Source organism: Macaca mulatta, chromosome 5, assembly GCF_049350105.2.
Source record: "Macaca mulatta isolate MMU2019108-1 chromosome 5, T2T-MMU8v2.0, whole genome shotgun sequence".
NCBI lineage: Eukaryota > Metazoa > Chordata > Mammalia > Primates > Cercopithecidae > Macaca > Macaca mulatta.
The window spans coordinates 95918188-95944073 of NC_133410.1; the positions used below are offsets into that span (position 1 = coordinate 95918188).

General features: G+C 36.8%; 1 protein-coding gene across 33 annotated transcripts in view; it reads left to right on the forward strand.

The window, feature by feature from the left end:
* The first annotated feature begins 3871 nt into the window (after positions 1 to 3871).
* PTPN13 (protein tyrosine phosphatase non-receptor type 13) overlaps positions 3872 to 25886 on the forward strand; it is a 224210-nt gene continuing 202195 nt past the window's right edge. For all 33 annotated transcript variants that reach the window (XM_078001959.1, XM_078001963.1, XM_078001960.1 and 30 more), the window contains exon 1: positions 3872 to 4351. The gene's annotated coding sequence lies outside the window, so the exon portion shown is untranslated. The remainder of the gene's footprint in view (positions 4352 to 25886) is intronic.

Genomic DNA, 25886 nt, shown 5'->3' on the forward strand with positions numbered 1-25886 from the left:
TACTCTTCCAAATGAATATTTAAATTATTTTATCAAATTCCTAAAAGTATTCTGTTGGACATTTGATTAGAATTATACTGGATAGGCCGGGTGTGGTGGTTCACACCTGTAATCCCAGCAGTTTGGGAGGCCAAGGAGGGAGGATTGCTTGAGCCCAGGAGTTTGAGACTAATCTGGGCAACATAGCAAGACCCCTCTCTACAAAACTTTTTTAAAAAATTAGCTGGGCATGGTGGTGTGCACCTGTAGTCCCAGCTACTTAGGAGGCTGAGGCAGGAGGATAGCTTGAGCATAGGAGGTCGAGGCTGCAGTGAGCTGTGACTGCACTACTTCACTCCAGCCTGGGTAATAGAGCAAGACCCTGTCTCAAAAAAAAACCAACAACAGAAAAACCAAAAGAATTATACCTGATATATAACTTACTTTTAAAAGATAATTATACATTGTTTCAACCTCGGTATTTAAAAGTATATTTCTTTTTTATTTCAAACATTGTTATTTGTCGTAAGTCTGTCATGATTCTAAAATTTTTTTTAGAGATGGGATCTTGCTGTGTTGCCCAGGCTAGCATGCAGTGGCTAGTCATAGGCACAATCATAGTCCACTACAAATTATATCATTTTTAAAGTACGTCTTATAACTTTTGTTTATATTTTACTTTATTTATTTATTTATTTATTTTAAATAAATATGCGGTCTTACTATGTTGCCCAGGCTGGTCTTGAATTCCTGGGCTCAAACAACCCTCCTGTCTCAGCCTTCTAAAGTGCTAGGATTACAGGTATGAGCCACCATGCCCAGCCAGTTTTATAAATTTATTTTAGTGTTTATTTTTAGCTACTTAAATTTTTGCGGCTACTGTAAGTGGGATGGATTCTTTTTATATTGTATTTTCAAATTGGTTATGATAATACATGAGAAAGTTCTTTTCGTATGTTTTCATTATATTATTATTATTGTTATTGTTATTTTTGAGGCAGGATCTCACTCTGTTGCCCAGGCTATAGTGCAGTGGTGTGATCATGGCTCACTTCAGCCCCAACATCTTGGCCTCAAGCAATGTTCCCACCTCAGCCTCCAGAGTACCTGGGACTACAGGTGCATCCCACCATGCTTGGCTAATTTTTTTATTGTTTATAGAGAAAGGGTTTCACCATGTTGCCCAGACTGGTATTGAACTCCTGGGCTCAAGTGATCTGTCCACTTCAGCCTCCTAGAGTGTTGGAATTACAGGCATAAGCCACTGTGCCCCACTCCCTGTATGCTAATTTTATAACTAGTTATCTTAATTCATCTTTTGTTGCCTCTAAGAGTTTTTCAGTTGATGCTTTGGAGTTTTCATATTATTTGCAAACAAATGACAATCCTGACTTATTTACAGTACTTAATTTCTTATTTCTATTTTATATCTAATTGCATTGGCTATCATTTCTATTGTTACAATGTGATAGTGAACATTCTTGCCTGTACTTGACTTCAATAGGAATAATTACAATGTTATGTTATAAAGGAAGTTGCTGGCTTTAGTATACCACATATATATTTAAATTATTCCAAATTCTAATTTTTATTGGGAATGATGCTGGACTTTACAAAATCCTTTTCAGCATCAACTGAGATCCTCATAATGTTTTCCTCCTTTGACTTATTAATATAATCAAGCATATGAGAAAACTTTCTATTCTTGGACTATTGCCATACTATATACATGAAATAATTTCTCTTAATTTTGGTATATCATTTGTAATGTAGTGTTGGGTTCCATTTGTTAGTAGTGACTTACATTATATCCAAAAGGAATTTAACCTGTAGATTTCCCTTGTGTGTACTTTTTATCAGATTGTATTTTAAAACCAGTCTTTCAGCTCATCCAAAACAGAGGGATTACTGGTGAAAATGCCTTGAGGGCAACCACCTGAAATGGCCTTAATGCAAATAAATAAATAAGAAGAGAAAGAAAAGGAAAAAAGCTAACAACACTGTGGTTTGTCTACTTTGTGGAAATTTACAACACTATACTTGCTATACCTTCTTTCTGATGTGAATTCACAATCTATTGCAGCCATTAATTAAGGATATTGCTTTTCTTTCCAATAAATACATGAGCTTTCTTTCAGAGGCAAACAGAGGCAGATGTTTCATGAAAGTTTCTGTTCTTCCCAACCTGCCTTTCCCACCTCCCTAAGAGATGAACCAGAACATTTAAAAATGGGGGAAGAATTCATTCACTTGTGTCTGCAGTCCAGGGAGCCTGGCCTGTTATTTACTTTCACCACTCATCCCTGCTGCTGCTCCTTAGTTTTTGTTGTTTCCCTCAACTGACTTTCCTCATCTTTGCTGCATTCATCAAAGCCCAGGGTAAATTCCCCTCTTCCATAAACTGAGGAATCTAGCCCATTTTACATAGCAGACTTTCTCTTACCTGCTACCTACTCAAAGTTTGGCTGCACATTTTAGCTATTATTATTCTCAAATTGTTTCAAGAGTGCTAGTTTTCTTTCTTAGGCCCCAGGTTAGCTCCTTGGGAGCAGGGACTTAATCTTAAAATTCTGCTGTGCATTTTCCGTTGTGTTTAGCCCTGTGAGTAATCACATTCAATGCATACTTGTGAGGAATATTTGACTGAAGATATCTATCATAGTTATTCATTTAGTAAATGATATAATGAAAACGCAAGTGCTCGCCAAAGATAAATCATTACTATTAATTCCCTCATTTATCATACATGTATGGCAGCCTCAGGGGCTAGGGAACGTAGGATTGCTGCTTTGACTTTCTTGGGGAAGCAAAATAAGCCTCAGATCCCTCCACTTTGGAGCCAGGCATGAAATTCAGATTTACCTAGGGCTCAACATTAACGGTCTCAGACTAAATTTATCTTCAAGTACCCTTTCCAGACTGGACCAGTTTACCTTATACCTCTGAGAATAAACCAAAACTTTCAAAACTCAAATCACAGGATATTATTTGTTCATGAATTCAGCAAGACTCTCTTGTTTAACTATTGAAACTCAAATATTTCGGCTTGTAGCAAGGAGGGGTATAGCTGTCTGGATATACCTTGGCCAAGTTTTAGTGTATACAAAAAAGCTGGAAGTTATCGACTATGTTAAACCTTTTCCTTAAATTTTCAAACTTCGGGATTATTTTAGTCTCACAGAGAAAATAACAAGGCAAGTATTTACAAACTTTTTTCAAAAATATGAGAATTGGAGTTTTCCCTAGGGCATTTGGCGTTGTGCTGTCACTACACCTTTGAAGATCGCTTTACAACCGTGGGAAAACTCACCGGGTTTTTTTCGTTGACCCCGCCATTTCTAAGTTGCTGTATTGCTGCAGGGAGCTGGCAAAGCCACGCTCTTCCTCTCCCCCATTCTCCTCATCCTTTCAAAGTCCAAAGCTCCCGGTGAGAATATAGAAACAAGGCTGCGAGGCAGCGAAGGGTAAGGGAGGAGCCAGCACTTATGCATTTTTCACTCTCCTCCTCACTCCCTAGGGTCATGAAGTTCTGTTTCTGAAGTTAGAAGTGTGGGGGCCGTCGGCTGCATTTTCAACTTGGCCTAAAAGTTGGAGTTCACACTACAGGCGCTAGGAACTTTGCCGCTTGGTCACCAACCTGAGCCTCCGGCTAGTCCGAAGAACGCGAAAAGCCAGGCCCAAGGCACCGGTTGTCATGGCAACCGGGGCGCTGGTCTCCCCGGCGACCTCGTCCCTAGGGAGGAGGCGGAGCTGGAGGCCAGGCGAGCCAATGAGGTCGAGGGGAGTTCGGGGTCGGACATCTGCGGTCCTCCCAGAGCCGGGGAATGGTTGAGTGACAGGACCGGGGGGGCGGAGCCGGCGCGGCTGCCCGAGGTGGAGCCCGAGTATTGCCAGTAGCTCCGGCGGCCGAGCTGAGGCGAGGGTGACACACCATGCTCACGGTCCCTAGAGACCGTCGTGCTGGCGAGCCGCGCTCCGTAGCTCCCCGGTCCGCCTCGGCAGCGGTCAGAGTCGCCTACAGGAGTTGAGCTGCCCGCGCCGGAAGGTTCTGGCGAAGCTCTTGGAGGGGCGTCGAGCACAGTAGGGCGGGGGGGGGGGGGTGCGTTGAGCGCTCGGGGGTCCGGCAGTCGGCTGGGATCGCCGCTGGAGGGGCGTTTCCGAGGCAAGGAGGAGGAGGAGGAGATGCTGCTCCTCTTCTCCCCCTCCCCAGGCTCCTTCTCCAGCTCCTTCAGCCCACGCCCGCAGCCGCTTGTGGGAGAAGAGGTGGTGGCTCTCGGCGCCCGCGGCGGCTGCCGGCTGCCCGCCCCGACGCCGCGTCCCCGCAGCCCTAGCCCGGCGCTCCAGTAGCAGGACCTGGTCTCGGGACCAGCCGGTAAGGAAGAGAGCCGCCCTGGGCTCTGCGCTGCATGTGCAGAAGTGCAAAACAAAGTACATTGCGCTAGCTCTCTTCCTCCTGTCTCTGCTTTTGCTCCAGTCCCTAAACCCAACTCCTCTGTTGCCCTGGTAGAAGGAACTTTTCTTTGGTTGTGGTGGTGGGGTGTTTTTGTACGTTAGAGTGGGGGTGGGGTGACTGGAGTGGGGAAGAATGAGATAAAACTCCATTGCGGAGTAGGTAGATCCATCTCCTCAGCGGAAGAAAGCCGGATCTCGGGAACTAAACCCACAGGGGCAGTACGAGATTGTGGGGTAACAGGGAGTGACATTGCCCCGTCGTGCTTGCACAGCTCCGCTCTGTGCGTGCTTAAGGGAAGGGCTCCCGGAGTCTGTTTCTAATTTCTGCAAATGATTGTGGAGATGGTGTAGTTAGAGGCCGCCCAGAAGAATGTGTATGTGTAAGAGCTCGAGAAGGGGGTGGGATGGCGGGGAAGCGGAGGAAGAGAGGGGGCAGAGAGAGAGAGAGAGAGAGAGACACTGTCTGATGCAAGCTCTTTTATTGCTTTTCTTCTGCTCGCTAAAATTAACACTCTACCCTCCGGCCCCCTAGCCCCGCCGCTTTGCTCATTACGTGATACTGTAAGAGCAGACAGCTGGGAAGCTAAAGTTAAACCAAAGTCAAGAAAATTCTTAAAAAGTTTAATTTCCTTGTGTTGTGAATATAATGGAGAGAGGAAGATGGGGAGAAATATCACCAAGAGATTTACAGCAATACAGTTTTCATTGGCCATACACGTATATGATCGACACCACCGCACACTTCCAACTAATCTATTCGACAGCCTTGTGTCATTTTCATTTAATTGCATCTTTGAAACAACAAACGCGGTGACTTCATAGGGAGCTGCCTGGAGCTGAGCTCCCTCTCAGAAAATGGGGCAATCGGGTTTGTTTTCAAGGCAGGACCTGAACAAAATGTAGGACACCTGATCTGTGGGATGAAGGGCGCTGGTAACTAATTAAAAATTTTAACATTTTAAAATTTATATCTAGAAAGTTTACTAAAGGATGGGGGAAAAAAAGTAAAAGTGGATGTATTATGAAACAAGCTTTGGTATTTTCCCAAAGTCTTGATGACTGTGTTGGCAGCGTCCAGGTGAAAACTTGCTTCATGCTCATTGGCTGCTTGTAATGGTGCCAAGATACAAATTATTTCTCGTTTTAATATCACTAGGAGCATTTTTTAGTAAATTCATACATACATTGATTTAGTAAATTTATACAGAGGCTCATTGATGTCCAATCTTGTTTATTATACTTTGTTCATAACATTGTGTTCTACTTGATGTTCTAGAGGCTTTGTGGGAGTATGTGTGGGGAGAGGATAGGATGGAAATTAGAACTAAAAATAGAAAAATATTTGAGGTTAGTTGTTAAGAAAAGGTCTGATTTCATAGTGTTTTTCACTTTTACAATTAGAGAATTATAGCTTGCTTTACCATTATGTAGGTTTATCTTTGAATTTACATTTGTCTCACCATTTTTACTTGCATGTTAAGCCTACTTATATTTTTAAGGGTGATTACCAGCATCCAAAAATATAAATGGTTTTTCATGTCACAAGTTACATACACGCACACCATTAAAACCAGTGTCAATTTAAAAGTCAGATTTTAATACTATGATAGGGGTCACCACGTTATAAAACTTAAATTATCTTTTTGTTGTTGTTTTTGAGGGCTGCCTCCTAAATACAGTATGTTAATGTGGGAATTAGCTAATCATTTGTTTTGGAGTAGAAGATGGTAGGTGATCATCTTTGAATGAATGAAATTTATGTATTCTTCGTTATTGAGAAAAAAAGGTGTTGATTTGTTCTGTCTTTAATATGTTAAGGGTTGGATGGAGAAGTGTTGTAGCTTCTCCCATGTCAATTGAGTGTATGTTTTTCCAGCTCATCTTAGTGCCCAGCCCCAAATGTACTGGAGAGAAGGACTATAAGGGATAAACTATGACTTCTTTCTTTTTCCTCTTCACCCTCTTCTTTTGACATAGGGTGTAATTTTTAAATAAACCCCAAAACATTTTTATGTATAATTAAATTATAATTAACACCATTTGAAATGGAAAAGACACACAACCATACTCCAAGCCAGTGCATTTAGTAGTTACTCCTGTCAACATATACTTGTTTTGGAATATGCTTTGAGAGAACTCTGTGTGGTTCAAAGTGTTCTCATTGGCCTCTGATGCAACCAAGTATGACTCATTTGAGTATCACTTTACAAGGTAGGGGCCTGAAAAAGGAGAATAGATAATGGGTCTCAGGATAGAAGAATCAGTGCTGATGGGAATGATGAGAATTTTTTGGTCTGGACTTCCTTTTTTTTTTTTTTTTATCCCTGAAAAACTCTCTTTTAATTTGAAAATTAAAATGAGTCAAACAACTCAGGAACTAAACTTTTTAGAGATAGCTTTTAAGATAGGGTCTCTCTCTGTTGCTCAGTTTGGAATCATGGCTCACTGCTGCCTCAGCTTCCCAGGCTCAAGCAATCCTCCCAACTCAGCCCCCAAAGTAGCTGGTACCACAGGTGTACAACACCACACCCAGCTAATTTTATTTTATTTGTTTTAAATAGAGACAAGGTCTCGCTGTGTTGACCAAGGCTAAAAGATAGCTTTTAATGAGTACATTAATGTAGGACTTTTGACGGCTTAAGTTAAAGTTGAAAGTTTCTTTTTTATTTTTATTTTTTGTTTGAGATGGAGTCTGGCTCTGTCACCCAGGCTGGAGTGCAGTGGCGCAATCTCGGCTCACTGCAAGCTCCGCCTCCCGGGTTCACGCCATTCTCCTGCCTCAGCCTCCCGAGTAGCTGGGACTACAGGCACCCGCCACCACGCCCGGCTAATTTTTTGTATTTTTAGTAGAGATGGGGTTTCACCGTGTTAGCCAGGATGATCTCGATCTCCTGACCTCGTGATCCACCCACCTCAGCCTCCCAAAGTGCTGGGATTACAGGTGTGAGCCACCGTGCCCAACCAAAAGTTTCATACTAGCTGTAAATGTCCCATCAAAACTCCATCTGTAAACTGCTTTGGGAGATGGAATTCTAATAATCCTTTGAGTTTGGGGAGAAGATGAAAACATCTTTAAGACCATTATTCTTGTTTAGTGTCAGGCACTGTGACTAAGCACCCTGCTCTATCCTGCCCAACCCTGTTCCCAAGAATGTGTGACTGTCACTAGTAGTAAGGCAGTAGGTGGGCCATTGGTTAATTTCTCAGGATAAGAAGATAGCAATTCCTACATAATCTTGTATAGAGTTAAACCATAAACTTCACATGTTTTTTTCCAGATAAACTTCACATGTTTTTTCCAAATGCATAGGAAATACAGGAATAGAGTCTGGTTTAAGTGCTTGTTTAGATGTGTTTGCCTTATCCTGTGCTCTGCCATTGAATCCTGCTTTTTTAATTTTTGTTTTGTTTTGATTTGTTTTCACACTGGAAAAGTATGAAAATTCTCTGAAACAAACTGTCTCAAAGAAAATCCTTCTGCCATAGTATAAAGAGTGTGGAGGACTCTGCTGTCTGACAAATATGTGTCCAAATCCTAAGACTATTAAAGTTTATTTTTAATAATTTAATAATATATACCTCTCAAGTCTTTTTTATTTTGTTGTGTGTGTGTGTGTGTTTTCTTTTTTTTTGAGATGGAATCTCACTCTGTCGCGCAGGCTGGAGTGCAGTGGCGCAATCTCAGCTCTCTGCAATCTCTGCCCCCAATCCTGAGTTCAAGCAATTCTCCTGCCTCAGCCTCCCTAGTAAGCTGGGATTACAGGCATGCGCTACCATGCCCGGCTAATTTCTGTACTTTTAGTAGAGACGGGGTTTTGCCATGTTGGCCAGGCTGGTCTTGAACTCGTGAGCTCAAGTGATCTGCCCACCTCAGCCTCTCAAAGTGCAAGGATTACAGGTGTGAGCCACCATGCCTGGTCCCTCTCAAGGGTATTTTGAGGGTGAAATTAATATATGCAAACGTGGTTTAAGTGCAAGCTAACACTCAATATTTAGGTTGCTTGCTTCCTTGCAAATTTAAAAAATTAAAATTAAATAATCACAAACACGTATGACTACTCAAATCATTCCTGAATGTGTAACTTGAATCTGGCTGGGCAAAAGGCCCTCTTTACCTACTAACCAATAAATGTCTTTGGTTGCATACTTCATCTATGCTTAATAAACAGTTTCTTTCTTTTTCTTTTTTCTTTTTTTCTAGTTTAGTACTATTCAACTCTGCCTGTACCTTAGAATCACCTGGGTAGCTTTTTTAAGTTTGTTAAATTTTTTTTAAGAGACAGGATCTCACTCTGTCAACCAGGCTGGAATACAGTGGTGTGATCATACCTCACTGCAACCTTAAATTGCTGGGCTCAAGTGATCCCTCTGCCTCAGCATCCTGAATAACTGATACTACAGGCATGCGCTACTCAGCTAATTTTTTATTTTTTGTAGAGATAATGGTCTTCCTATGTTGCCCAGCCTTGTCTCAAACTCCCTGGCTTGAAGCAGTTCTCCCTCCTTGGCCTCCCAAAGCACAGGGATTCCAGGTGTGAGTCACTGCCCCAGGTCTGGATAGCTTTTAATAATCTCCATGCCCCGGCCTCAACTCAGACTAATTAAACCAGAATCTTTGCAGACGAGAGACCCCTGGCATCCATATTTTTAGAAACTCCTTAAGAAACTATAGTCAACTTTGGAACCAATATAAGACTCTACTAGAATGTAGTGTAGAAAATTTGGTTCCCACAAATGCAGCAACATTTTTTGTGTTGGATTGTATTTTATATTTATGTATTTCTTCTATATAAATCTTAAGAATTTAAAACACAAAAATGTCTCAGAAGCATCTATCTATATGCCTGTCTACAGGACTGTTTACTATTTGGATGAGAATTTAAGGTACAAATATTTCCCTAGAGCTATACTGTCAAATGTAGTTTCCCTGGCCATATATGTTATGTAAATTTATATTTTAATTAAATGAGATACAATTTAAAATTCTGCTTATTACAACTAGCCATATTTTAAGTGCTCAGGAGCCACTTGCAGCTAATAGCTACTGTAGCAGACAGCTCAGATATAGAACATTTCCTCATCACAGAAAGTCCTGTACTGCTTAGAGGTTTTGAAATTTGTATATGTTTCTTATCATCTGAAATGGCATATGTATAATTCCTATGTTATTTCCTTCAGATTTATAATTTAAAAATATATTGTGTTTTTTTGTAAAGTTACTTTTTTTAAAAAAAAAAGTCAGGAGAAATACCACATTTTTTATACATTTCCTCTTTCCTCAGTCTTTTTTTTTTTTTTTTTTTTTTTTTTTTTGAGACGGAGTCTCGGTCTGTCACCCAGGCTGGAGTGCAGTGGCCGGATCTCAGCTCACTGCAAGCTCCGCCTCCCGGGTTTACGCCATTCTCCTGCCTCAGCCTCCCGAGTAGCTGGGACTACAGGCGCCCGCCACCTCGCCCGGCTAGTTTTTTTGTATTTTTTAGTAGAGATGGGGTTTCACCGTATTAGCCAGGATAGTCTTGATCTCCTGACCTCGTGATCCGCCCGTCTCGGCCTCCCAAAGTGCTGGGATTACAGGCTTGAGCCACCGTGCCCGGCCTCCTCAGTCTTTTGTACCTAGTTAAAGGTTTTTCTTTTCAAAGTTAACCAAGAAGAGGAAATTTAGTGTCCTTGTTTTTTGTTTTTTGTTTTTTTTGAGACGGAGTCTCGCTCTGTCGCCCGGGCTGGAGTGCAGTGGCCAGATCTCAGCTCACTGCAAGCTCCGCCTCCCGGGTTCATGCCATTCTCCTGCCTCAGGTTGCCGAGTAGCTGGGATTACAGGCACCCGCCACCTCGCCTGGCTAATTTTGTGTATTTTTAGTAGAGACAGGGTTTCACTGTGTTAGCCAGGATGGTCTCGATCTCCTGACCTCATGATCCGCCTGTCTCGGCCTCCCAAAGTGCTGGGATTACAGGCTTGAGCCACCGCGCCCGGCCTGTGTCCTTGTTTTTATTGCTTGTATCAGTATGCTCTAAACCTAACTAATGGCTTAATTGCGCTTGTGTACTGCAAAAGTTTCAGGTCTGGAAATGTGATGTCCCAAAACACTGAAAATAGTCTCATTTCAACACAAATGTTAGGATTTGATTGAAAGTTTTCCTTTTTGATAAAGATCTTTTTTCTTTTGCATACAGAAATTCTGAATTATCAAATCATGTCATTGAGTTTTCAACAGAAAACTGTTTTATTAGTTGAAAAAAATGAGATTCCTAAAGAATTCCCAGTGTTTGGAAGCTAAGACTATGTCATCAAACTTAGTGGTATTTGACACTAGGTAACTACTGATGCACAGCTTAGAAGAAACTGCTGTATGGTTCATCCTATACCTGCTCCTTACACACCTAAAAAAGATGTTTCCTAATCAAAGTTTTATTGGTTTAGTATGCTCTGAGTAGAAGAGGAACAATAATTAATTTAAATTAAAAATATTCCTTCTTGGTAGATGGTATTTTTATTTTATTTATTTAATTATTTTTTTACATAACCACGTTTTTTTACCTACTCTGATCAGGTATATTTGTATACAGAACATTGGGAGTTATATTGTTGAAAGAATGCTTGATGGAATGTTCTGTGTGCGATGTCATTTTCATGTTTTAATGCTTCCCCACTTAGTTGTAATAGAGTCTGTGGAACAAAAGTGAAACATTCTTGTTGAACTTAAATTAAGGTTAGAATGATTATGTAACCTGAGATTGTGTTAAAGATATTCAAAGTTGTATTCTATTTTGTTTTTTGAGGAAAGGTATAGCCTGGAAATTTCTAAAAATTCTTTTAGCGCTATTTACGTATTTTTGCTTCTTCTAAAAAAGTGTAATTTTAAAAATAAACGTTTAAATTATTTAGGGGATGATTATTTTAGGTCTTAGTGTAGTTAAATATTTCTTCTGGAACATGTAATTCAGTTTTTGAAGCAAAAATAATTAGTATTTTAGAACAGGAATTTCAGTTTTTAATGATAAATTCCCTTGTCAGTGTCTTTTATATTTCTGTCTTTAGCTGAGATGTAATTTCATGAAATTATTTGAACACCATATTGATTAAATTCATTCTTTACACAATCTGTTCTAATTTTATTTTCATGCTGGTTTCTCTGCCTGGTTCAAGGAATGAGCTTAAAGCAATGTGTAACATATGTCAATTTTCTAGTACTGTATGAAAATTTACCAAGACTGAAATGTATTTTTGTAGCTGTACTTCATGAAAGCTGTGACAGGTGTTTAAAAACAAACAAAAACCTAAAAATTAAATAATAAATCACTACAATAACATAATAGAAACTTTAGTTCCAGAATGTTCGGTTATCAAATCTACACCAGATAAAACTATTGTAGCTATACTATTCACTTGAGTTCTATTGGAGCTTAAATTCTGGCACTGCCTTAAGGAGTATAGAAATGAAAAACGGGATATGTGTTATTACATAGTACCCAGAGATACTGTAACTTCAGTTATAATTCAAGGTAACATATTCCTCTATGTTCACAGTTTGGGGCATATGATTCTTAGAGTTACAATGAAAAATTTAGAATATATTATTCTCTAATATTAAAACTTAATATTTAATGGAAATATCCTTCAATTTTTAAACAAAAGAAAATATTTGAATATGGTTGCATAATATATCACACTCATTGGTGTGAAGACCAAATTGAGCTCTGTTTTTAAGGTAAAATTTTATCTGAATTTTTTTCAGGTTTACGTTAGTACATCAAACTTTCTAACTTTAAAGGGGTTTTAAGATTGTATTGAGATACTAAGATTCAATTGAAAAAATGAGTACTACTGTTCTTCCACCTGCGGGGATGCTTAAGAATCACTGTCTATGAACCACAATGTTTGAGTATTTTTCTAGGTGACTCTGTAATGATAAATCTGGGCTTATACAACATTTGTATACCTAGTTCCCTTTCTAATTGTTCCTTATTCATTAATTCCTATTCTTTGCCAGACACTCTACTAGGCACTGGTGGTGCAGTTTCCGAGACATTTTCAAGGCGTTTCCAAGACAGGCAACTTAGTGGAATAGTCTGAGGCTACATAGCTTTAATCATCTGAGTTCATGCTGAATAAATCAATGTATTGGCAGGATGTATTGCACAGAGTAGCTGTGAAGATAAGATTAAATAACATGCAAATGGCCTTGTAAAACTTTACAAACATGTGGGTACCTATCTGAATATATATACAGGTGATTTGTTTTTAGATGTTGCTGTGCATGGTGTTGACCACTCCTGTTTGATTTAGAGAAACAGTATAGTATGGTATTTAAAGCATAGACTAAGAGCCAGAATGCCTGGGTTTTGATCTGACTCTGTGGTTTAGAAGCTCTGTGACCCTGCCCAAGTTGCTTAACCTTGCTGTACTTTATTTTCCTCATCTTCAAAATGAGGATGATAACCAAGCCTACTTTATGGGATTGTTGTGAGAACCAAATGAGTTATAACATGTAAAGCACTTAGAATAGTGCTTAATACATACTATGTATTTAATAAATATTAGCTATTATCATTTTAAGTATACTTATATTTGATTTATAACAGTTTTTTTAAACATTGGGTACAGGTAATATATGAACTTAAATGTGAGTTCTTGTTTCAAAGTTTATAGGCCTACTTTGTTCCTTGGGCCACATGTTCCTTCCACTCATTGCTTGGGCTTGTTGATATATGTGATGTGTGCCTGATTTTTACACACTTACTAGAACTTGTGAAATGAATGTCATCTTTTTCAAACTACTATAATTATTTTTCTGGTGTTTTCTTTTTATTTTTTTTTTGAGACAAGGTCTCTGTCACTCAGGCTGGAGTGTAGTGGCCCAATTCACAGGTCACTGCAGCACCTCAACCTCCCATGCTCAACTGATCCTCCTACTTCAGCCCCGCAAAGCACTGGGATTACAGGCACCTGCTGCCACACACACCCGGCTAATTTTATTTGTATTTATTTGTAGAAATGGGGTCTCCTTATGTTGCCCAGGCTGGTCTCAAACTACTGGACTCAAGCAATCCTCCTGCCTCGGCCTCTCAAGGTGTTGGGATTACAGGATGAGCTGCCATGCCCGGCCTCAAACTACTCATGTTAAGAACACTGTATTTCCTGTTTGGGAATCACTTTTAGGTCATATGGCATATTGTTTTAAACATCCTTTTTGGTGGCATATCTCTTCTTTGAGAGTAGGTTTGATTTAATTAAATAATATATTTTTTCATGTTTTAGAAAGGTGAGTGATAAGTGTAATTTGCATTAAAATGAAAAATGGAGTATAAAGTAAAAATGAATATTTTAAAAATATCTAAACATAATTAGAAAAGAAGATTCCAGAAATATTTTTGATAACATTGTCTTTGAGGACAAGTGTACTTTACCCTTCTGAAGTGTCTATTTAGAAAGGTGACACTCTCAGATATATAAATTGTAGTTTGTTAAAATGTACATGTTCACAGTCTCACACAGAATTATTACTTAATATTCGTGAATCTTATGTTGCGATGCTTCTGAGGCTACGTACTGTGTAATATAACCTAAAATTCTTCAGAAAGTGTTTGTGATCTCATTTCTGAGCTGATATTGTGCATGCTTTTAGTAGTTTTTCTGTTTAAAATTATTTGGTATTTCTCGCAGAACTTTAAATATGCTCTAATGTATGTTATGAATCCCTAAGATATGATATGTATGATTTTTCATTTATTAACTACAGAACTCATAACACATCTCTTAGCACCTCTTACACCTAGTTCCCTTTTTTAACTATATAAAATGAGTCATTACATATATATGTTTTACATGTCATTTTGTCTTCACAGCTATTCTCTGCAATATACCCTGCCAATAAATTTATTTATTCAGCATGAACTCAGATAATTAGCTTCACTCAGATGATGCTAATAAAGTACTTTGACCTAGTGGATATTTAAGAAACTGGATTTAATCTTCAGGGAGACTAGTTCATGGCCATTAAGATCATTTGGTACTTTTGTGCTTTGCATTGTTTGACATTTAATTGTTTGTAATAATGTGATTAATTTATATAATTAAAAAATCAGTATTTGAGCTACTATTGAAATACTAAATTGAGTTTATTGTTAACCTTTTAACAAGACAAAATTAATGTCTATTTATATTCATTCTTAAGTCTTTAACTTTTGTGAAAACTGAACTCAGGTAGTGTTATGACTTGTTTATTCATGGTTAGACCTAAATTAGGAAGCACAGTATAATAGAAAGAGCAAACATGTTGAATTTGGGTAGTCCTCGGTTTGAGTTTTAGCTCTTTTAGTAATTAGAATGACTTTGGATAAATTTAATCTATATCTGATCTGTAAAATGGAAATAATAATATATATCTCAAAAGGTTTTGTGAGCTTTATTCCTGAATTATACACATATAAAATGATTGAGCATAGCCTACTGATTCTGTTTACAGGAATTCTTTACCTTTACTTCCCTCTTCAACTGTGTTACTGAGATAAATAGTCGCCTAATAAATCTGATTAATAATGCTGAAATAAAAGCAGTTTATCTCTTTATCACTCAGATTTTAGCCTCTTTAGTTTACATTGGTTTGATTAGGCCACTGCTATTGCTTTGGTTATCAGATTGTTTTATATGTAAGATCTTTTTAGGCAGAGTAGCTACATATAAGCTACTTTAAGACTAAAATGGTTGACATTTTAAAGGAAACAAAATAGGTAAATCTGCCATGTCCCCTTGAATATGTGAAAAATACAGAAATTGACAGAAAAAAATACCACAGCATTATTTGACCATTTAAAAAAATACAACAATTATAAATGTCTTATAAATACATTTAATTTTTTTGAATGTCCTTTGTCTCTTGTGTAAACTAATTATACTACTGTAACATATTTGACCACTCTATGATCAGAATTATTTTCCATAGTTTGAGAAATACTGAAAAATAAAAGAAAGTGGTTCCTACCAAAAAACTTAAAATCTTGCTTAAAACACACAAAGACAGGAAACCATTATATATTGTAAAATAATGATTAACTGCAATGAAAGTTTTAAGAAAGTGTGATCTGATTTAATCAGGATTCACTTGGGGAGTAGAGCATGAGCTGAGTCTTGAAGACATTAAATGTCTGTAGATGAGAATGGTATGTCATGGAGCAAAACAAAAGATATGAGTAAGTAAATTCATGAGGGAAGTGCTTACAAAGAAATGCTGAAGATGCCCTGTCAAAGTGAGAAAAGGATGAGGACAGAGAAGGGAGTGCCTAAGAAACTAGGAAAATGTTACGTTAAAGAAAGTGCCTTAGGAGAGTCGAGAGTAAAGGACCAATAGTTCCAGATGCCACAGGGAGCCTAAGAGAGAAGGCTAAAGAAAAGTAGAACACTGTGATCAGTTGAATATTGCAGGGATAGAAAGGAAATTGAAATGGGGGATGATACTTGGTTTCAAAATAGTTGAGAGTTGGATGATCTGATCTATGAGATTTTATAGGGTCAGAACATTTTTCCTTTTTAAGATTAAAGGTGGTGAAAGAACAGATTGATTCTATGAGATTAACAGATTTAAAATGGCAGAAAGAGTGAGAATCATCTCCTTTTATGAAGATTGCCTGGATGGTAAAGGATGAGTCCTAGGTAGAGGTAGTCATTTTAGTCAGGGGGAAACAACTTTTTTCTATAAGATTGAAGAGAAGGCTACAAAGATAGATGTGGACCTATTGATGAATAGAAATAAAAATAAGATTTTATAGATAATTTACACTTAATGATAATATCTTCAGAAGGTGCTATCATAGGAGGCAAGATTATCGCCAGGTATTATTTCGGTAGTGGTGAAAATAAAGAGAGATAGGTAAAGTTGGGATTCATTGCTGTTGGGAAAGTAATGAGAGGTTGATAAAGGATTTATAGAGGCTTTGTGAGTTTGAAGTTGAATAATTTGAACAGTGATGGCCTCAGTCCACATTTGCAGAAAATGAAGAGTAAAGTGAAGAAATTATTGCAGTCTATAATGGTCAAGTAAAATATGGGGCTTGTAGTAATGAGGAAATCCCACTGAGGCTGGGAGGACTGGGTGAAATGGAAAGTGATTTTTTTTAGCACTTTCTAAATTTGCTCAATAAGCCAACTATTAATTGAATTAAAGCTATTTATCATTTTCCTCTATCTGCCACTTTTTTAGAACAAGCCGACAAAGGATCTTGATGCTAAAACAAGTATGTGATGTTTGTTTAATTGAATATACTGTGTGGATTAGTTATTGCTTGGTTCACTTAACCTGGGATGGGGGATTGGGAATTGTATTTAAAATGAGCCACCTACACTATACATTTAGAAAAACTGTTTAAATAAAAATCTCATTCTGTTTTTTAATATTCTTCTATACTAGTTGGTTTTATATTTGCCCCTAGTGTGGCTTTACTGTTAGCCTTTATGCTTATTTATTATGATAATCACTAGGATTTATAATTTAAAATTAATTGGAAGTGCTTTCCACAAGTTGCTTTGACTACTTTCTATAGAAATGAATGAATGAAATAATAAAAATAACACTCTATTCTCCTCTTACAAGTTAGCATTATACTTGGCAGATATCCATTCCTAAAAAGTTTCTAAATGAATGGCATCTTTCCATCTGAAAATCACATAAATGTTTTATTTGGTGTACTATCAAGTGCAGTGCAATTCAATAAATAGGTTTAGTATTTTACCCACTCAAGACTAGATTTTTTTTCTTAATTCTTGAAATAACATTATGAAAATCCTTGACTCTACAAATACTTGGTTGATTGCGTAAAGTCACCTAGTTGCTTGTTAAATAAGGGCAAAATTCAGTGTAGACCTCTAAAAGTACTATCTTAGCTAGCCGTATCATCTGAAGGATTGTCTTTGCCTTGATTGGTAACTGTCCATAATGGTGGCCAGTACATTTTCTGCTGCTTTTTGTATTTCTAAGAAAAATAACTCAAGAGGAAATAATGTTATTCCAGATGATAAATTAATCCTGGAGCACTTAGCGTTCTTTTAAATTCATTAAAGTTCTTAATCATATAAAATAAGACTTAAAAATTTGATTCTGTCTCAAGATAAAAACTATAATTGTATGTGCTATAAACAGCAAAATTCATGTTTATGATTCCTTTAAAACTATTAATCTTTTTTTTTTTTTAAAAAAAAGTCTTTAAATACCCTTACTACCCTAATGAGGAATATTAGAAAGATTTTTATATATCCATCTACATTTCACAACCTTTTTGTACTACATGAAAATATTTAAAAATATATCTATGCTGTCTGTAAATAGGATTCTATGCCATTATAATCTGTAGATTAAGCCAATAATTCATATGTGTATGTTTATATTGTCTTTCACATCATCTAAATGAACACTGAAAATGATTCCAATGATAAGGTACTATTTGGATATTATTGTGTGCTAGGCACTGTATTTTAAGAAATTGACACATAGTATATTGTTTATCTTTACAGTCCTATTGAGGTACATGCAGTTCTGTGAAGTAAATGCTATTATTATTTTACAGATGAGAAAACTGGGGCTTAGAGAGGCTTAATGAGAGGTAGTGGAGCACACACTTGAATCCAAGTCTGTCCTACTGCAGTCAGTTATCATAACTATAACTTCTCATATCAATAATGTCTTTTAACATGAGCAGTATTAAGGTGGGGCAAAAAATCACCTCAATATCCTTAGAAAAGATGAAAGAAACCTTGGCAGTCTAATTTGGCATCTAAATTCATGAGATTTTTTATGAGCTTTCAAAACAGTTCTTGCAATGATATATTTTCCTTTTAGCTTTTCTTTTTTCAAGGTCTTCCTCTACTAAGTTGTCACTTTTGGTCTTCACAGCGCTGAGTTCCTATAAAACTGTTGAGTAAAGTAAAGATAATGAAGTGCCTTTTTGAAAATCTTTTAACAATGTTTAGATGCTCGTTTGTAGTAATATAAAATTGGAAACAAATAGGTTAGAGAATAGGAATGATTTATTCTAAATCCTTACAATAGAATTTTGTGGTCGTCAAAAATTAGATTGATAAGGAGCTTTTTGTAACATGGAAATATAATGTTAAATAGATAAGGTAAAACCTGGCTAATAAAGCATGATCATAACTATCATTTTTGTATCACCTTATTTTTTAATAAAAACTTTCAATTTAAAAAGGCCAGAAAAAAACAATGAGGGACATTATAAAGATTTTTATAAGGAGAAACAACCTATTTTAGGAGTAGAAAGATTAGATTGTGAAGAATTCATTATGTATAGAATCTGATTTGTTGAGAAACAAATTATGATATTTTGCCTGAAGATTTTTTTCTTCTAAATATGGAGGAAGCTTACTGATTCTAATGCATTATGTTATTCTAGTCAATTCTTGGAAGATTTACTTGAGACTGGTTTGCTGCTTTACAAAGATGATTAGGTAATAATAATGATAGTACATGCCTATAAAATTAGGCGGGGTTGCTGCTTTACAAAGATGGTTAGGTAATAATAATGATACTACATGCTTAGAAAATATACTGTTTAATAAAAATTTAATTCCTCAAAACAACCTTATGGTAAATACTACTATTATCTTCCTTTTTATAGATAATGGAAACAGAGATGCGCTTAGATTAATTAATCTGCCCAAATATAGATGGTAAGTGGGAGAGCCAGCATTTTGCATCTAGGCAATCTGGTTCCGAAGCCTGTATGCCTAAACACTACACACTAGGTAATTTAATAGTGAAAATCATTTATAACTTTTAGTTCAGAGTTGGAAATAATTATCTTATTAAGGTAATAAGGTAATGGCCTTTTTAAAATGAAAGTTTTTATTAAAAAATAAGGCAATACAAAAACAATAGTTATGATCGTGCTTTATTTGACAGGTTTTACCTTTTATCTATTTAACATTGTATTTCCGTGTTACAATGGAGAATAGTTTTAAAAATCATCCTTTGGTTTGGTTAATGGCAGTTATTTACAGAGCCCCAAACTGTTGGTGACTGCTAACAAAGTTTCTTTTCTTCTCCTTTGAATTGACTCTTTCAGTAGGACTGGATGCTTTGTATGTGGTGATGTAAAAAGTGTCTGAGGAGAACTACAAAAGTTTCTAAATTTTAGTTTATCACATAGTTTTAGAATTCATTCACAGTTGGTTGCCATTTGCTCTTAGTTGGAGAAGTGGACTTTGTAGCCTAGAGTTCTTTAAGACATAAAATTGGAATCACTATTAATCCTTTCCCTCAACTGGCTGTCTTCACATCTATTTTTTTTCTTAAGAGTTATGTACTACTATCCCGATGCAAATAGTTTAGATGATCATGTAGTTCTTTTATTAAGTAAACAGTTTTGTTGTCCTGTGAAGAGGATGAGTTGTGCAGACTTTAGTTATAACTGATAAAGCTTATTATTAAGTATGTTATTTTATAGAATAGGTAAAATTTGTATTTATATAAGGTTGAAAATGTACAAAGATTGAAAAGTAAGTCATCTTTCTTTTGCTTCCAAGTCTCCTTCCTGGGGTGCTTTTCTGTATCCTTCCTTGTCAGTAATGTCACTGAAACCAGGAGGAGACATTAATGTTGCACTAAACTGGTGTTTTAGTCTCCCTCGGTGTGAAACTTTGTATGTACCCTCATAGTACGCTATAAAGCTCTTGGCTTTTTAAAAGAATTTATACAAATAAAATATTCATCCTTTTTTTTTTTTTTTTTTTTTTGAGACAGAATCTCGCTCTGTCGCCCAGGCTGGAGTGCAGTAGTATTCATCTTTTATATATTAAATGGCATAACTTCTTTTTTCTGCTTTTCTTTTTTTTCTCAGATTACCTCATTAGTCAAACATGTTTCACACTTTTGACCTCTTAATCCCTTTCTTTTGTTAGCACTTAAATATCAGTTAGTAGTAAAAGCAAACGTGGATGTCTTAGCAGTACTAATTTTACAGTGTTGTTTAAGTTGAAAATTTTCTTTTAATTGAGTTTGACAAATATTGGATACAACTGAAGTTGTATTATTTTACAGTTGGAAGGAGGACTTAGATCTATTTCAGTTATCTTATAGAGCATTGGGGTGCAAAGAAGCTAGATACATAGAAACTTTTTAAAACATATTTGTTTTTCTAGTTTTCTTTCCTTGGCTTAAGTATGAATACTAAGACTAAATATGGAGTTAGTCTTATTATGTACCTAAAGTTTAGATTCAACATGGTGAAACCCCGTGTCTACTAAAAATACAAAAATTAGCCGGGTGTGGTGGCACGCACTTGTAGTACCAGCTACTCAGGAGGCTGAGGCAGGAGAATCACTTGAACCCAGGAGGCAGAGGTTGCAGTGAGCCAAGCTCGTGCCACTGCACTCCAGCCAGGCGACAGAGGAGACTCCATCTCAAAGATAAGATAAGAAAAATTTTGGGGGTACTTCCTGCAGCCCAGTAATCTGTAGTTTAAAAATATGCCCCAAAGACAGCTTTCCTACTATTGGTAGAAAATAAGAACTCTTTTCAAAGTATCTTTCTAGGAATCTATCTCCCCTTTAGAGAAATTAGAAATTTTGGTCATGCTTTTATGCAGTTATTCTCAAAGTCAAAAAATGTTAGTTTCTTAGAATATTATTGTACGTAGCCTAAATCAAGTGTCACTAGCCTAAATGCCTGCAGGGGCAAAAAAGGGGCCAGGGCAGTTAAGTGAGGAGGAAAACAATAGTGAGTGATGGAAACTGTAGTGAACTAAAGAGCTCAGACTAGGTAAAGTGGGAAGCTACTACCCACCTTGAGTGCTGCCACATATTCCCCCCCCCCCATTTTTATATGAAATCTCTCTAATTTGTGAAGTCTTCTAATTTGTAAATGTTGGGCTGCAAAGTTACACTTTTGCAAATATGGTATAGGCCGTTGTCCTATAGGCCAAATAAAACATGTCAGCAAGCCAAATAAAGCCCATGGGCCACCCGTATGGAGTTTATACCATAGATTATCTTAACAACCTTACACTTGCATGAACTTGCCTATTTTGTTTTGACACTTATTAAGGGATAATGGTGATAATGATTCCCGCTGTATGTTTTGATTAATATTTTACCTTAACATATTAATGAAGTAAAAAATTGGATTTTTTTATGTAGGAAGAGAGAGCAAAAGACTAGTTCCTAAAATGTATAGAAGATGATGTCATATGTAAATATATGACTTGATTTCCATTATTTTTCTTAGAAAAATTTTATTCTGAGCCCCTTTCATTCTCAAGTTCTGCTATTCCTTTTTCCTACTTTCACATTCAGTATCTCCCTGCTTCTCCCACGATTGTTATTTTCATTTGCAAGAGTTTTAAAAGAAAAATCCTCTTGTAGAAACTCTATAGAAAGTCAATCGCTTTGTGATTTATTTAGCTGCACAAACTTCCAGACATTCTTCCCCATAGCATTACAATTCCTTACTTAGTATTAATATTACTTCTTTTAAAATTGCTTTTTAAGCAGAAGAATGGACTGCCTTTAAGGCAGTTAGTGAAAAGACCCACAGAAACAATCTAGAGGGATGATCTCATAACTATGTAAGATTTGACCCCACTCCATCAGGGGTGATTGAACTGAGATGCCATTTGCAGTGGTTCAATACAGAGAAATAAGCATAAGTTAGTGAAACTTGTAGCCAAGATGGAATTACAGGGATAAGATTTACCCTCCTGCCTGCAAAAAACTGGAATAAGGACAAAATATGTGAAACAACAATTTTCAGGACACTGTATATCAGATAATAAAGGGCAGTGATCCGTGAGAGATGGAAACAAGATAAGCCTTATTACTACCTCTACTTACTACCTTGAGAGAGTTTCCAGGCTGTGGCATATAGTGGGAGAAACCAGATGGAGAATGGTAGACTCCCTGAGTTCCGGAGATGGAGCTGAAAGTCTGAGGAGACCAAGGCAGTTAGAGTTAACAGGAAAGAGTACTAGAGAAATGAGAACTGCAGAGAAAAATCCCTGGAGATCTACAGATGGTCCCCTTTGAGTATTCAGCTGAGTATTCAATATTACATGCATGTCAGGAAACGACCAGAGGCCTGACAAGGAACCACACAAAAGGATTCAAGGAAACCTTACTTGTGCTCACACAGGGCTAGGAATAGTGCCTGTTCCCACAAACTGGGCTACAAATGTTCAAGATTTATGAGGCACTGGGTAGGGCACACAGAAGAATCTTGCTCAGTAATGAGGAATAATTAGCCCGAGACTGAGTACTGCTCTGGACAAGTACAACAAATCTTTAAAATAAGTCCTGAAAAGATCAAACGTTAAAGTTTTCAAATAATTTAACTTCAAGCCTGAGCAAAACTCAAAAATATTTACAAATATTTGGCACCCAACAAGATAAAATTTATGATATATAGCAACCGGTAATTTTCAGGCACACAAAGAAGCAGGAAAATATGATCTATAATGAGAAAATAAATCAATAATCATAACTGTCTCAAAACTGACACAGCTTAGAATTAGCAGATAAATACTTTAGAAGTTTTATGTAACTATATTTCATATGTTCAAAAGTTAAGTAGGAACATATTAAACCTCGAAAGACTCAGAAAATGAACAGAATATCTGAGCTGTGGGAACTTTAAATAGCTCAATATATGAAATTTGAGTCCCTGAAGCAGAGGAGAGAAGAAGCATGATAGAAAAAATATTGGAAGAAATAATGGCTGAGATTTTTCTGGATTTGATGAAAACTATAAACCCACACCTTCAGAATCTCTGTGAACACAAAGCATAGGAAACATGAAGAACATTACACCAAGGCACATTGTATTCAAACTGTTCAACACCTCTGATAAAGAGAAAATCTTAGAAGTAGTCAAAGAAAAAAAAAGCCAGAGGAAAAGGCAAGCGAGCATGTGGGACAGAGAGAGGAAATTGGGTTATGTACAGAGGAACACAGATGAGGATTACAGTATATTACTTGTCAAAAACAATGCAAACAAGAAGGCACAGTGACATCTTTAAAGTGCTGAAACTGTCAACCTAAAATTTCTACCCAAAGAAAATATCTTTCAAAAACAAAGGTGAAATAAAGTGGTTTTTCCCCCCCCAGATATACAGTAGCTGAAAGAATTGATAACCAGCAGATCTGCATTACCAGAAATGTTAAAGACAGTTGTTCAGGCAGTAGGGTAATGATACCAAATGGATTTACACAACTAAATGAAGAACATTGGAAATGCTAACTACGTCGATAAATGTATCTGATACTTTCCTAATTATTGAAATTGATAATAGGCTGAGAAAAGTAAATTGGCCCACTTTATAAGACTTTTAAACTGCAGTAATGAAATAATAATGGCTAACATTTTGACTACTTACTATGGGCAGGGAATATTACCTTGGGGGCCGATCATGTGGGTAACCTCTGCCAAGCACTTACCAAAATTCCAAATTCCCATAAGGAAAGCAGGTGTTCAGCATAAACCATATTGTTTGCACAAATAATTTAGACGCACCGTGTGCCACTTTTAAGAGTTTGGGAAGTAGTGGCCGGGCACGGTGGCTCACGCCTGTAATCCCAGCACTTTGGGAGGCTGAGCCGGGCGGATCACGAGGTTAGAAGATCGAGACCATCCTGGCTAACACGGTGAAACCCCATGTCTACTAAAATTACAAAAAACTAGCTGGTCGTGGTGACGGTGCCTGTAATCCCGGCTACTAGAGAGGCTGACGCAAGGGAATGGCGTGAACCCGGGAGGTAGCACTTGCCGTGAGCCGAGATCACACCACTGCACTACAGCCTAGGCGACAAGGTGAGACTCCACCTCAAAAAAAAAAAAGAGTTTAGGGAGTAGTGAGAGCCGTCCTGAAATCAGAGTTCTCAGATGCCAGCCAAAGGTTAACCTTGTGAGCAGGCCTGCTATGTTAATTCTTTTTTGCATTGCTAGACGAAGAATAAAGACTTTTCCCGTCATGTATCTTTTTGTTAGGAAGGAAAATCTTTCCTGGTTTCTCTCTCACTACATTCTATCTCAATACCATTAGCTAGGCTGGGTTGCTTATATCCTCACTGCAGTAAGACTGGGAAGTTAAATACCTAGAATTTCTGACCTCTGTATTGGAAGACAGATTCTGCCAACAAGGAGGAAGGGCAGTGGAAATGGAAGAAGAATATCTGTTAGGAGTTGTGTGTTTTTCTAACTCATAATTGTCAATCCTATTGTTTTTAAGGGTAAGGGACTCAGAGATACATGGCTAGGAAAAATAAGCACCATGGCATTTACTTTTTATATAAAATACAATCGAATTTATTAGCAAATTTTTCATTACATAGGTTAGCTTTTGTTGTAATATGCAAGACACATTTGTAGACAAAGTGTTTAAGACAAAATATGTGTCAGTAAACTGAACAGAAAACCCAAAAATTACCCCTATTTATAAACAGAACAAAATAACCCCACTCTAAATTATTCTGTTTGATTTATTAGTTTAAATGAATTGTTTTTACTAAAACTGTAATACTGCAATTTTGTTTGCACACAAAAGTTTTTGTCAACACTATTGTATGGTTGATTTTACAAATTGATAAGATACTATTCTTCAAAAAGGATAATTTTTTTTTTCTTTTTTACTATAAGAAGTTTAATCATTTCTCAGTAAAGCTATTATTTCTTGGTTTGACTTTTAAAAATTTCCTTTACTTCTGACAGAATACTTTTGACGTGGTCAATTAAACAAATAGCCAATTCATGCCAAAAAACCAGTTGGAATGATCAGATAAATGTAAATGGGTTTTTACAGTGAAACAAAAACCATCAAGATATATTTCCTGATAATAAGGTTGTGTTGTCTTGCCATGGACTAAAACAAAGCAGTCCTGTAATGGAAAATGTAAAGCTTGCATACCCGAAAATCTCAGTACTAAAGGAATGCTACCAATTCCAGTAAAGTATTGTTGATTTTGGAAATAACTTCTAACATTAGACTGCTAAGATGTAGATTTAGATTTAAGGAACCTGAAATGCCTTTCATAAACCTCAGACCTAAAAATTATACTTGGTTTTTGAATTAAGAAAAAAACCTGATTGTATTATAATTGTACTGATTACCTAAGATGTAATTAGTAATTGAAGTTAAGGGATTGTCATCCAGATTCGGAGTATTAACTAACAAGTTTGAATCTGCTACTGAACTACATGTCTAGTCCTAGCATATATTGTAGTACACAATTTGTTTTTAGCAGATTTTTCAAGTTCCTAGGAATTAATGGACCTATTAGTTGTAGGTTTTAAGAGTAACTCTTTCACGGTCTATTGATTGGAACTAAGGATTTATCATGTTTTGTTAGTCCAAGTGAAATTTTAGAAGACGGCATATGCTATTGAATTGATTTTGTTTTCTGTTAGCCAAATACTTTTAAGAATGACTTTCTAATAATGCAGATACAGAAATTACATAGTGAC